Source organism: Gorilla gorilla, chromosome 6 (assembly GCF_029281585.2).
Source record: "Gorilla gorilla gorilla isolate KB3781 chromosome 6, NHGRI_mGorGor1-v2.1_pri, whole genome shotgun sequence".
NCBI lineage: Eukaryota > Metazoa > Chordata > Mammalia > Primates > Hominidae > Gorilla > Gorilla gorilla.
The window spans coordinates 138,592,295-138,606,784 of NC_073230.2; positions in this window are offsets into that span (position 1 = coordinate 138,592,295).

The following is a 14,490-nucleotide window of genomic DNA, read 5'->3' on the forward strand; positions in this document are numbered from 1 at the left end:
GTAGAGATGGGGTTTCACCGTGTTGGCCAGGCTGGTCTTAAACTCCTGACCTTAGGTGATCTGCCCACCTCGGTCTCCCAAAGTGCTGGGATTACAGGCATGAGGCACTGCACCTGCCTCAGCCTCCCAAAGTGCTTTATTACAGGTGAAAGCCATCGCACCTGGCCATCCCTCTTTTTTCCGTATTTCACCTGACTCTTCTCCCTCCTTCCCTCCACACTCTATTTCTTCCCACCTTCTGCCTACTTTGTTAAAACTTGGCTGGCCCCGAGTTATAGAATTGGTGCCAGGCACTTGTCCTGGGCATTCGGCTGATATTCTAGGATCTCCCTAGCCCTGTAAGGAGATGCCTAAGAGGTGAAACTGTAGTTCTTTCTCCTCGGCCCAGAGGCCTAAATTCTCCAGATGTGAAAGCCAGCGTTTTGTAAGTGCGGACGCCTTCTTTGACTCCCTGAACACTCCATCCTTGCCTCCTGCTCTGTCTTCCTGGCTCTTCCTGCCCCTCCCCAGCCCCTGCACCGTTGTCTCCATTCATGGTTCTGAGCCCAAAGCTGACACACTCTAGGCAGCACCTCTGGGGATGTTCTAGTTTGTTGGAATTATAATTATGCTCCAGGTGGCCTTGTGAGGATCGCAAGGATTCATGAGGTTTGCTAAGGGAGGCTGCAACTCAGGACTCAGGCTTTCATACGCAACAGAGAAAAAAGGAAGCTCCATGAATCTCTGTGCTAGAGAAGTGGGGTGCCCATGACCCACGTGAGCCTGTTGGGAACAATACTGTTTACCTGCACCATCTGTGCAGTTTCCATAGAAGCCCTTGGCCAGTTGCCAGAGGAGCCCTCACTTGGGTGAATCTGAAGGGAGGTCTCCTCTGCTGTGTTTTCTGGTTTTGGAGACAGGGAGCACTTTCCCACCCTGTTAAGGACTGCTGAACTCACTAACTCCAGTTCAGCAGTTCTCACACTTGAGTGTGCCTCTCGGTCACCTAGAACACTTGGCCAAGTGCAGATTGCTGGGCCCTACCCCCGCAGGAAGGATGGGGCTCAGGGATTTGCGTTTCTGGTACGCTGGCAGGTTATGCTGCTGCTGCCCAGCCACACAGGTAGAGAGCTGCCGCTCCAGTTAATGCTGCCTACCCAGAAGCTAAAAGGCTTAGTGGAATCCGAACCTGTGGGATGTGTAATGTCCTTTCCTGCCTCACCTGCGTTCAGGAGCTCGTATTTGAGTAGTTGGTTATTGGAAGTTTGGGGAGAAGGCACCTGCAAAGCTTCCTTTTGATCCCTGACTGCCCGCACCTGCAAGGCTTCCAGTGGCCGGGTGCTCCCAAGGGAAAGAAAGGGAGAAGCAAGTGACAGCATTTCATAACACGTCTCTGTTACAGAGAACAGGGCTTGGGGAAGAGAAGTCAGGATAACACAACTATTGCCAGCAGCACAGACTTTACTCCAGACGACTTGAAATGCTGCTCATCTGTAGCACAGATACAGGCATTTACAGGCTAACAAGGTCTGAAAGTGGTCGTGCTCTTTTCTTTTGAGACGATGAAATGATGAGCCAGGACTGTGAGTGCTGGGATGGGGGAAGCACTGGTCTGACTGGCCGGGGCACTGTGACTCAAGGCTCACCCCAGTTTAGCAGACTGCCTGAGGCTGTCTCAGTATTGTGCTCACTGGACCCCTGGGGTTCTGAGAGAAGCCATAAGAAATTTTGGGTTCTAATAGCCATGCTCTAGTGTTACCACATATACATAAAGTCATAAACATTACACACACGCTATATAAAGGTTATGATGCATTTTACTTTTTGAGAATTTTTTTTTTATTTTGGTGAAACGCTAAAAACTTTTTTCAACAAAAGCTATTTCAGTACATTAATTGAGCATCTACTATGCTTGGCACAAAGACAGCAAGACAGGATCCCTACTGATAAGATTTGGCTGTGTCCCCGGCCAAATCTCATATTGAATTGTAGCTCCTATAATTTCCACGTGTTGTGGGAGGGTTTGGTGGGAGATAATTGAATCACGGTGGCAGTTTTCCCCGTACTGTTCTCATGGTAGTGAATAAGTCTCACGAGATCTGATGGTTTTATAAGGGGTTTCCCCTTTCACTTGGCTCTCATTCTGTTTTGTCTGCTGCCGTGGCCGTGTGAGATAGGCCTTTCACCTTCCACCGTGATTGTGAGGCCTCCCCAGCCACGTGGAACTGTGAGTCTGTTAAACCTCTTTTTCTTTATAAGTTACCTAGTCTTGGGTATGTCTTTATCAGCAGCATGAGAACAGACTAATACACTTACCCTCAAGGAGCTTCCAGTCTGGTCAAGAAGGCTACTACCCAGATTAACAGAGAGCACCTAAGTTTCTATTTCAACTTTGATAAAGTACATTCATGATGCAATTTATGAAGGTGATTAGGAGGAGGGTGGGAGTAAGACCTCTGGAGGACATCGGGAGGATATCTGATGATAAAATATATACTTGAACCCTGCTGTTTTTATTTCCCCTAAACTCAAATTGGCAAGAATCCTGATTCTTGCTGCTTTTAAAGATTCAAAGAGGAGCTTGTGAAAGGCACAGTGTATTAGGTCATTTTGCATTGCTATAAAGAAATACCTGAGGTTGGCCGGGAGCGGTGGCTCACGCCTGTAATCCCAGCACTTTGGGAGGCCAAGGCGGGCAGGTCACAAGGTCAGGAGGTAGAGACCATCCTGGCTAACATGGTGAAACCCCGTCTCTACTAAAAATACAAAAATTAGCCGGGCGTGGTGGTGGGCGCCTGTAATCCCAGCTACTGGGGAGGCTGAGGCAGGAGAATGGTGTGAACCTGGGAGGCAGAGCGTGCAGTGAGCCGAGATCGCGCCACTGCACTCCAGCCTGGGTGACAGAGCGAGAGTGTATCTCAAAAAAAAAAAAAAAGAAATACCTGAGGCCAAGGCAGGCGGATCACTTGAAGCCAGGAGTTTGAGACCAGCCTGGCCAACTTGGTGAAACCCCATCTCTACCAAAAATACAAAAATTAGCCAGGCGTGGTGGTGTGTGTCTGTAGTCCCAGCTACTCAAGAGGCTGAGTCAGGAGAATCGCTTGAACCAGAGAGGGAGAGGTTGCAGTGAGCCGAGATCGCACCACTGCACTCCAGCCTGGGCAACAGAGTAAGACTCTGTCTCAAAAACAAAACAAAACAAAAAACAACCTGAGCCTGGGTAATTGATAAAGAAAAGAGGTTTAATTGGCTCACAGTTCTGCAGGCTGTACAAGCATGACACCAGCATCTGCTGGGCTTCTGGGGAGGCCTTCAGGAGCTTTTACTTTTGGCGAAAGGGTGCAGGCACACCACATGCCTAGAGCAGGAGCAAAAGAGAAAGGAGTGTGGGGAGGTGCCACACACTTTTTTTTTTTTTTTTTTTTTTTTTTGAGAGGAAGTCTCGCTCTGTCGCCCAGGCTGGAGTGCAGTGGCGCCATCTCGGCTCACTGCAAGCTCTGCCTCCAGGGTTCACGCCATTCTCCTGCCTCAGCCTCCCGAGTAGCTTGGATTACAGGCGCCTGCCACGCCGCCCAGCTAATTTTTTGTATTTTTAGTAGAGACGGGGTTTCACCGTGTTAGCCAGGATGGTCTCGATCTCCTGACCTCGTGATCCACCCACCTCAGCCTCCCAAAGTGCTGCGATTACAGGCGTGAGCCACTGCGCCCAGCCAGTGCCACATACTTTTAAACAACTAGATCTGGAAAGAACTCAACTATCTCGAGAACAGCACCAATCCATGCAAGATCCATCCCCATGACCCAAACACCTCCACCAGGCCGCACCTCCAACACTGGGGATTACAATTCCACATGAGATTTGGGCAGGGACAAATATAAGCAGTGATAGGTACGTCCACATACAGGTCACGAGGGCTAGCTGGAGGAGGCAACAGCTGAAGTGAAGGCCTTGCTGTGAAGCTATGGGGGCTTTTTATGAGGAAGGCTCTATGCAAGGGTAAGGATGGATATGGGGCTTGATGGTTAGAAAGTGGGAGAGAAGGCCAGGTGCAGTGGCTCACACCTGTATTCCCGGCACTTTGGGAGGCCGAGGTGGGTGGATCACCTGAAGTCAGGAGTTCAAGACCAGCCTGGCTAACATGGTGAAACCCCGTCTCTACTAAAAATAAAAAAATTAGCCGGGCATGGTGGCGTACACCTGTAATCCCAGCTACTCGGGAGGCCGAGGCAGAAGAATTGCTTGTACCTGGGAGGTAGATGTTGCAGTGAGCCAAGATTGCGCCACTGCACTCCAGCCTGGGCGACAGGGGGAGACTCCGTCTCAAAAAAAAAAAAAAAAGAAAGTGGGAGAGAAGGGAACGGTGACTGCAGGAATAGAAAAAATGTCCACAGAGGAGGAAGGAGGACATGGCAGTCACATGTGGATGGGGAATTTTCCATTACAAATCTGATGATAGAATCCAAAGAGACAGTGACAAGTGTCAGCGAGGGTGGGAAAAATTGCAACCCTCATGCGTTGCTGGTGGGGATATAAAATGGAGCCGCTGTGGAAGACAGTTTGGCAGCCACTCAGAACGTAAGTAGAGTTACCATACAGCCCAGCAATTCCACTCCCAGGTACACGCCCAGAGAACTGAACACACGGTCACACAACATCTTGTACATAAGCCAAGTACAGCGGTGCTCGCCTATAGTCCCAGCTACTCAGGAGGCTGAGGCCAGAGGGTATCTTGAGCCCAGGAGTTCGAGGCCAGCCTGGATAACACAGCAAGACCCTGTCTCAAAGATACCAAAAAACAAAGCAAAACTTACATACAAATGTTTATTACAGCATTCTTCATAATAGCCAAAAAGGGAAAACAACCCAAATGTCCATCAACAACAGATAAAATGGGGTCTCTCCATACAATGAAATATTATTTAAACATAAAAAGGAATGAAATAGTGATATGTGCTACACCGCATAGATGAACCTTGAAAACACCGTGCTAAGTGAAAGATGCCAGATACAGAGGCCACATATTGTGTGATTCCATTTAGATGAAATACTCACACAGGCAAAGCCCTAGAGACAGAACGTGGATTAGTGAGTGCCAGGGGGAAATGAGAAGTAGTGGCTGCTAATGGGTCTTTAACCTTTGGGTCCTTTTTCGCGTGGTAAAAATGTTCTGGAATTCAATAGTAGTGACGGTTGCATAACCTTGTGACTATACTAAAAACCACTAAGGTGTACATTTAAAAAGGTGAATTTGATGGTATGTGAATCATGTCTCAAGCTGATGACAACTAGAAAAGGTCGAACAAGACTGAGAGATAAAGAGGAGGCAAGTCCCAGACACCAGAGCAGGTGGCCCCAACAGAGACGAGGTCACGGAAGAGGGAACAGGGCCCAGTCAGACCCCTGCAGCCAGATCCTGGGACAGAGAAACTTGGGAGCTGTGGCAGGAGGGACCGCAGACCCAAGGTGTCTGCAGACCCGAGGGAGGACTGACAACGTTCCTGCCAGGGCTGAACTCATCTTAAAAGAAAAAAAAAAAAAGGGCCGGGCACGGTGGCTCACACCTGTAATCTCAGCACTTTGGGGGACTGAGGTGGGCGGATCACTTGAGGTCAGGAGTTTGAGTCCAGCCTAGCCAACATGGTGAAACCCCATCTCTACTAAAAATACAAAAATGATCCAAGTGTGGTGGTGGGCGTCTGTAATCCTAGCTGCTCGGGAGGCTGAGACAGGAGAATTGCTTGAACCCGGAAGGTAGAGGTTACGGTGAGCTGGGATCATGCCACTGCACTCCAGCCTGGGCGACCGAGTGAGACTCCATCTCAAAAAAAAAAGGACTACAATAAATTCCATCTCTAACAACTTTTTTTTTGAGTCAAGGTCTCACTCTGTCACCCAGGCTGGAATGCAGTGGAGTGATCGTGGCTCACTGTAGCCTTGACCTCCCAGGCTCAAGCAGACTTCCCACTTCAGCCTCTGAGTAGCTGGGACTATAGGCATGTACTAGCACGCCTGGCTAATTTTGTTTATTATTATTTTTTTTAGAGAGATGAGCTCTCACTATGATGCCCAGGCTGGTCTTGAACTCCTGGGCTTGAGCGATCCTCCTGCCTCAGGCTCCCAAAATGCTGGGATCATAGGCATGAGCTACCACACGCAGGCCTCCAACAACTTCTTATATTTTGTTATATTCTTTTAGTTTATCCCTTATTTATTTATTTAATTCATTAGTTATAAAGCCAATCAAACTTTTTTAAATGTGCCATTTTATCCTAGAATACATCAGTATCCTTGATTATTATTATTATTATTATTATTATTATTATTATTTTTGAGACAGGGTCTCGCTCTGTCACCCAGGCTGCAGTCCAGGGGCGTGATCTCAGCTCACCACAACCTCTGCCTCCCAGGTTCAGGCGATTCTCCTGCCTCAGCCTCCTGAGTAGCTGGGACCACAGGCGCATGCCACCATGCCCGGCTAATTTTTTGTATTTTTAGCAGAGACGGGATTTCACCGTGTTAGCCAGGATGGTCTTGATCTCCTGACCTCATGATCCGCCCCCTTCGGCCTCCCAAAGTGCTAGGATTACAGGTGTGAGCCACCGCGCCCGGCCTCTTTGATATTTTAAACAGGCAGCTTTTGTTCCTGCTGTGATTTGTGTTACTCCGTGGCTGTCTGTCAAGGGCCCACCTTGCTGGGAGAGCTGTGGTTTCCACTCTTGCTACACCCTTCTCCTCTCCCCCAATACCCTCCAGCGACCTCTGTTTTGACAAGTCTGGGCATGGCCCTGTCTCCCACCTCCATTCTGCTCCCATTCTGTCCTCTCTTTTTGTTCTTTTCTTGTTTTCCTTGTTTGCCATATTTCCTGAATACAAAATCACCAGGGCTTCACTGGCTTCATGGTAAATCCCTCTGCAGGTCTCAACTCCAAGGTCACTTCCTCGGCAACATCTTCTCATGGTCAGGCCCACTGTCTTAGTCCCTTGCCGCTGCTATGACATAATACCTGGGCCTGGATAACTGATCAAAACAGAAATTTACTTCTTACAGTTTTGGCAGCTGTGAAGCCCAAGGTCAAGGTGCCAGCAGGTTCAGTATCTGGTGAGGGCTGCTCTCTGCTTTCAAGATGTCACCTTATTGCTGCATTCTTTGGAGTGGAGAAATGCTATGTCCTCATATGGAGGAAGGTAGAAGGGCAAGTGGCCAAATGCTACATGAAGCCTCTTTTTTTTTTTTGAGACAGAGTCTCACTCTGTGCCCAGGCTGGAGTGCAGTGGTGTGAAATCGGCTCACTGCAAACTCCACCTCCCACGTTTATGAAATTCTCTGCCTCAGCCTCCTGAATAGCTGGTATTACAGGTGCGTGCCACCACGCCTGCTAATTTTTTTGTATTTTTAGTAGAGATGAGGTTTCAGCATCTTGGCCAAGCTGGTCTTGAACTCCTGACCTCGTGATACACCCGCCTTGTCCTCACAAAGTGCTGGGATTACAGGTGTGAGCCACCATGCCCAGCCACATGAAGCCTCTTTTATAAGGACCTTAATCCATCCCGTGGGAGGAACCCTCAAGTTCTAATCACCTCTTAAAGGCCCCACATCTTAATACTATCACATTGGCAATGCCAGGTTTTTGGAGGGGACACATTCAAACCATAGCACCTGCCTTCCCCAAACCACCCCAAATCCCTTGGTATCTGTGCTTCTATTTCTTCACTTCACCAAAACTTTTCTCAGGTCACCAGTGACTTCCTGGTTTTCGGTCCAGTGGGCTTTTCTCCATCCTTTTAATTCTTTGCTTTATCCTTCAACTTACGTGTTCTCAGCACCTCCCATCTGGCAGGTGCTGGGCTGAGGGTTAGAAGAGAGAGACGGCTCTGGTCCCTGGCCACTTATGCAGCCTGATGTTTCCCCTCCTCTTCCTCTTCACAGGGAAATTGGAGGCTCTCAGGACTGAATAGGTCCCCTCCACTCTGCCTGCTTCCACCCTCACATGGTCTCCAGGAAGACTCTGTTTTTGAACTGACTTCCACTTGGCTTTGGAATCGTTTCTCCCTCATTTCAGGATGTAGAGCCTACTTCCCTGATTAGCCCTTTAAAAACATACACAGGGGCTGGGGCACAGTGGATCTCGCCTGTAATCCCAGCACTTTGGGAGGCCAAGGTGGGCAGATCAGCCGAGGTCAGGAGTTCGAGACCAGCATGACCAACATGGTAAAACACTGTCTCTACTAAAAATACAAAAATTAGCTGGGCGTGGTGGTGCATGCCTGTAATCCCAGCTACTTGGGAGGCTGAGGCAGGAGAATCACTTGAACCCAGGAGGTGGAAGTTGCAATGAGCTGAGACTGCACCGCTGCACTCCAGCCTGGGTGATAGACTGAGACCGTGTCTCAAGAAAAAAAAAAAAAAAAATGCCAGGCATGGTGGCTCACACCTGTAATCCCAGCACTTTGGGAGGCCGAGGCAGGCGGATCACAAGGTCAGGAGTTCGAGACCAGCCTGGCCAACATGGTGAAACCCCGTCTTTACTAATAATACAAAAATTAGCCGGGCGTGGTGGCACACGCCTGCAATCCTAGCTACTCAGGAGGCTGAGGCAGGAGAATTGCTTGAACTCAGGAGGCAGAGGTTGCAGTGAGCTGAGATCACACTACTGCACTCCAGCCTGGGTGACAGAGCAAGACTCCATCTCAGAAAAAAAAAAAAAAAAAAGTACACAGGGAACACTTGGGAAGAACAAGAACCACAAATAAGACAATTAGAATCACCCCAAGCCCCGCCCATCTATAGCTAAGTTCTGTCAGCCATTTGTCACATTTGGTGTATACTCAGGCTGTTTTCTACGTGCTGGTATGAGTGTATCTCCATGTACACGAGGGTACACATTTTTATTCTAGGGCAAGTCTGTCTTCTGCATTTTCAAGCTCTTCCTCCCCGCCAGCTCCTTCCTCATAGCCTGGAAAAGAGAGACTCTTTTCCCCACTTTTTAATGCAAGAACCTGGGGCTCACTGAAGTTAGGAGTGAGGGCGGTCCAAAGACCTGTGGACCAGTAAGAATTGCACATTCATTAAATGAGTGTTTATCAAGGGCCTGTGTGTGCCAGGCACTGGGCGACAGACATGAGGCCAAGAGACATATGGTCCTGTTCTCCTGAGGCTGCAGTCTACGCGGAGCTAAAGGTGAGTAGGTACCAGTTGGTACTGCTTGGTGTACCAGCACTGTCCAGGAGAATCATCTCTGATAATGGAGATGTTCTATGTTGCACGGTCCATCACAGGCTCGAACACGTGGGGCTGCTGAGCATGACATGTGGTCAGTGCCACTGAAGATCTGAATGTCTCATATGGTTTCATTGTAATTCATTCAAATTTAAGTAGCCACATGTGGCTAGTGGCTATTGTATCAGACAGCGCAGAGCTACCTGCGGAAATGCTCTGACATAGTTGGGGAGGGGGAGAGAGGCAGGAAGATGTTACTGAGGAAGGGATGTTGGAGTTGAGAGCTGGAGAGGGATTTACCACGAAGCCAGCAAAGCCATGGCCGTTTCATATCATGCTGTTGTGTTCTTCTTCTTAAAGAAAGTCCCCAAGCTCTAGGCCCCACAAAACCTAGCTCTGCCCCTGGACTAAGTTAGACAGGGCCAGAGCACGTGCAAAGGCATGAAGAAGGGAGCATGGCAGGGCGAAGGGACTGAAAAGAGCAGTGACTAGGGGAGGGGGTGACGAGAACCTCATGGAATCCCAGTGGACCCCTTCAGGCCAGCCTGGTGGCTCCAGGATCCCAGCCGGCGCCAAGGACAGCAGCAGCAGCGTGGTGACTCCTCGTTCCTGAGCTGCTGTAGTGAGAGGGCAGACTCCGCGAGCAGCGGCTGCCTGGTCCTCTTGGCTCTGCACCGCTTTCTCCCCCTGTGAGTTCTGCCTTCTGTCGGTTTCAGCGTCTCCACCACCACAGCTTGTTGTGATCCTCCGGGATCCTCTGTGACTCCTGCTCTACTTTCTGTTCTCTGTCTTTGCTTGCGTTGTGCTCCAGCTTCCTCTCCTAAATGCCTTATTCTCAGGGTTTGACAGGAGCAAGAGTCTGATTGACCACCCTTGTCTTTCGGGGCCAGGCTGTGTCGTGGCAGCCACTGAATGAGCTGGGGGGGTCCGGGGCTTCCCACCCCCATCAGCTATGCCTGAGGGTGGCAACGGTCAGGAGCTGCAAAATACCCACCCAGGAATCTGCCTTGGGGTTGGGCCATGGGGACCACAGGTTGCATGAGGGTTTGCTTCTGTCTCTTTGTCTCTCCCTCAGGCTGAAGTCCATCCCTTTAGAGTCAAGATCCTGGGAAGAACTTGCTTACTCTTTGGTCTTTTTCCTTTACTTCCTCACCTTTCTGTCACATATTTTTTTCCTCTCACTTTTTTTTGGTTGCCACCTTTGTATTTTATTTATTTATTTTGAGACAGAGTCTTGCTCTGTCGCCCAGGCTGGAGTGCAGTGGCACAATCTCGGCTCACTGCAATCTCAGCCTCCTGGGTTCAAGTGATTCTCCCACCTTAGCCTCTTGAGTAGCTGGGGCTACAGGGGCGCAGCACCACACTTGGCTGATTTTTGTATTTTTAGTAAAGACGGAGTTTCATCATGTTGGCCAGGCTGGTCTTGAAGTCCTGACTTCAAGTGGAAGTCAGTGGGTGATCCGCCCACCTTGGCCTCCCAAAGTGCTGGGATTACAGGTGTGAGCCAACATGCCCCGCCCCAACTTTGTATTTAAAAAAATTAAAAATTGACCGGGTCCAGTGGCACATGCCTTGTAGTCCCAGCTACTCGGGAGGCTGAGGCAGGAGAATCGCTTGGACCCAGGAGGCAGAGGTTGCAGTGAGCCAAGATCACACCATTGCACTCCAGCCTGGGTGACAGAGAGACTCTGTCTCAAAAAAATTAAATAAAATAAAAAATTAAAAATCTGCGGGAAGGTTGAAAGAAAGTACAGTGAACACCCAGACTTTTCACATAGATGAAGGCTCTCAACCCCAGCACCCTGGACGGTTTGGGCTGGATACTTCTTTGTGCTGGGGGAGTCTGGTGAATTATAGGATGTTCAGCAGCTTCCTCGCTGAGGATGCTATAGCCTCCCGCTGCTAGCACCCCTTTGGCTATGACAACCAAACAGACATTGCCAGATGTCCCCTCCAGGCAAAATTGCCCCCAGTTGAGAGCCATTGATCTGGCTTTATGAATTAACATTTTGTCACATTTATTTATACACACTCTTCATATATGTATATATTATATGCAGATATCATACAAATGCATATATGTATATATTATATGCAGATATCATACAAATGCATATATGTATATATACACATAAAACATTTACATGAAGAAATTTGCATCCATGCAGTATTATTTAATGTATACTCTGTATTCACTATTCACTTTTTCCTGATTATCCCAATAATGTTTTTAATGGATTTTTTGATCAATGATCCAGATGATCCAGTCAAGGATCATATTGCATTTAGCTGTTATGTCTCTTTAGTATCTGGTAATCTGAAACAGTTCCCTCCTTTTTGTTGGGGGAGGAGTCTTTTATGACATTGACCTTTTTTTTTTTTTTTTTTTTGGCTCCCTCTGTTGCCCAGGCTGGAGCAGTGGTGCAATCATGGCTCACTGCAGCCTCAACCTCCTGGGCAGAAGCCATCCTCCCATTACAGCTGTGACCACAGGCATGTGCCACCACACCCAGCTAATTTTTTTGTATTTTTTGTAGAGATGGGGTTTCACTATGTTGGCCAGGCTGGTCTCAAACTCCTGAGTTCAAGCAATCCTCCCACCTGGGCCTCCCAAAATGCTGGGATTACAAGCATGGGCCTCCATGCCCTGCCAACATTGACCTTTCTGAGAAGTCTTGGCCCGGTTGTTTTGTGGAATGTTCCTCAGCCCTTTTTTTTTTTTTTTTGAGACAGAGTCTCACTGTGTTGCCAGGCTGGAGTGCAGTGGCACCATCTCAGCTCACTGCAACCTCCGCCTCCCGGGTTCAAGTGACTCTCCTGCCTCAGCCTCCCAAGTAGCTGGGACTACAGGTGCCTGCCACCACACCCAGCTAATTTTTGTATTTTTAGTTGAGACAAGGTTTCATCAAGTTGGCCAGGTTGGTCTCCGTCTCTTGATCTCATGATCTGCCTGTCTCAGCCTCCCAAAGTGCTGGGATTATAGATGTGAGCTACTGCGCCCGGCTGCTCCTCTGCCTTTTCAACCCATTGCATTTGGACATCTGCCCCCACTGCTCCAGTGGAGCGGCTTCATAGCTGGCTTTGTTCCATCAGTTCTAAGAGTCCATGGTTTTAAGCCATTCCGTCACTTTACGTACCACTAAGAGAGAAGGAAGAAAAACACCCCAACGGTGTTTTTCACCCCATTTCACCCTTCTCAGCTCCTCCCACAACTTTCACAGCTCCTCCTCTTCCTTCTGCCCCTAAAGGAGGAAGGGAGGTCATTCCTGCGGTTCCTAACTCTGTTTGACAATGAAGTGCCATCTGTGGTGTGAGACATCGAGACATCGTGTTCAAGTGTGAAAGGGGGTCTTCGACTGGATGAAATTTGGTAATTGCCAAGGCGAATCCCCGGTTTTCACTCACTCCCGTCTTGCAACTCTGTCCTCTCTTGGTTGCTTTGACGCCTTCTCTCTGGCTCTCCTCCTGTCTCTGACTGTTCCTCTACATCCTTTTGCTTCTTCTCTTCCTGTGGTCTCCACTGATGTGTTGGTCTCCCTGTGGCCCCCCTACCTCGGCTGTGCTCTGTACCTCTTCCCCCAACCCTTCACTGGCCTGTGCAGATGGGACCAGGGTGGGATCACGGGCTATACAACCAGAGCTGGATGAACCAGACTTTCTGGAGCCATGAAGATGGCTGTGGAAAATCAGGGAGACGTCCTGCCTGATTTGGGTTGTGGGGAATTTGGGACTAGGGCTCAGAAGAGAGGTGTTGGCTGGGGGGTAGATTTAGGCGCTGTCAACTGTAGGTCATGGTTGGATCCAAGAACTGGGAAGGATAGTGTAGAGATAAGAAAGGAGTTAGAGGCCAGGCACAGTGGCTGTCGCCTGTAATCCCGGCACTTTGGGAGGCCGAGGCGGGAGGATCGCTTGAGCCCAGGAGTTCAAGAGCAGCCTGGCCAACACAGTAAAACCCTGTCTCTACTGAAAATACAAAAATTACCCGGGTGTGGTGGTGGGCACCTGTAATCCTAGCTCCTCAGGAGGCTGAGGCACAAGAATCACTTGAGCCCTGGAGGTGGAGGCTGCAGTGAGCCAAGATTGCACCACTGCACTTGGGCCTGGGCAACAGAGTGGGACTCCGTCTCAAAATAAATAAATAAATACATACATCCATCCATCCATACATACATACATAATTTTTTTTTTAAAAAGGAGTTAGGAACCGCAGGAACGACCTCCCTTCCTTTAGGGGCAGAAGGAGGAGGAGGAGCTGTGAAAGTTGTGGGAGGAGCTGGGAAGGGTGAGGAGCCTGGAGAGGCATTTGTGGAAGAAAAGGAGGGTCTGCGGGGCCACGCACATTGCAGAGACGCCAGGGAGGATGAGGGACAGGGACGGGGACAAGGACAAGGGTCCTCATCAGGCTCTGCTGAAAAATAGGAGCTGAGAGTAAATGTGGAAAGGAAGAACTAGGACCTTCAGCTGGTGCTAATAATAATAATAATAATAATAATAATAATAATAATAATGAGGGCACACACACCTCCTGGTCTCTGAATCCTGGCCTGAGCTGTGCTGAAGCAGGCATGGCCAGTGCGTGCCCCCTCTCTGGGCCTAGGGAGGATGCAGGGGTGTCCTGAGTGGCCGTCAGAACCTAGAGATGCAGCCAGTTTGAAGCAGCGTCCCTGGAGTGGCTGCTGCTCCTAGAGACTGGGCAGAAGTGCAGGCAGAGCCACTGCTGCTGGGCTAGTGGGAGTACGGCCTGTCCTGTCAGATGGACAGAGTGGACGTGGTTTTGATTTCTCTTCACCTGATGTTTCTTATCACACACAATCCCTGTTGGCCATTGGTCTTTAAAAGCAACAGTGGGGGTTGGGGAGAGGCACAATGTTCCCCTGCCTCAACACTTCCATGACGCCCATCCCTTTGCTCTTGGGATGAGACATGGGCCCACAAGCCCTGAGTGGCCTGGCCCTGCCCAGCCCCCACCCCGCTAGCCCTTCCTCACCCTCCTCCTGGCAGTCCAGTCACCCAAGCTCCCTTCCACCTCTGCCCGCCACACTGGTCTCCCTTCCCCCTGCCTAACTCCCGTTCATCCTCCAGCTCAGCTTTCTGTCCTCCAAGAGCAGCCCTCCCCGAGCCCTGGCAGGCAGGTCACCTGGCTACCTACACTCTTCAGTGCCCTGCATTTCCTCATACTTTTTTTGGAGATAGGGTTTTTCCCTGTCACCCAGGCTAGAATGCAGCAGCATGGTCACCACTCACTGCAGCCTTGACCTCCTGGGCTCAAGCGATCCTCCCACCTCAGCCTCCC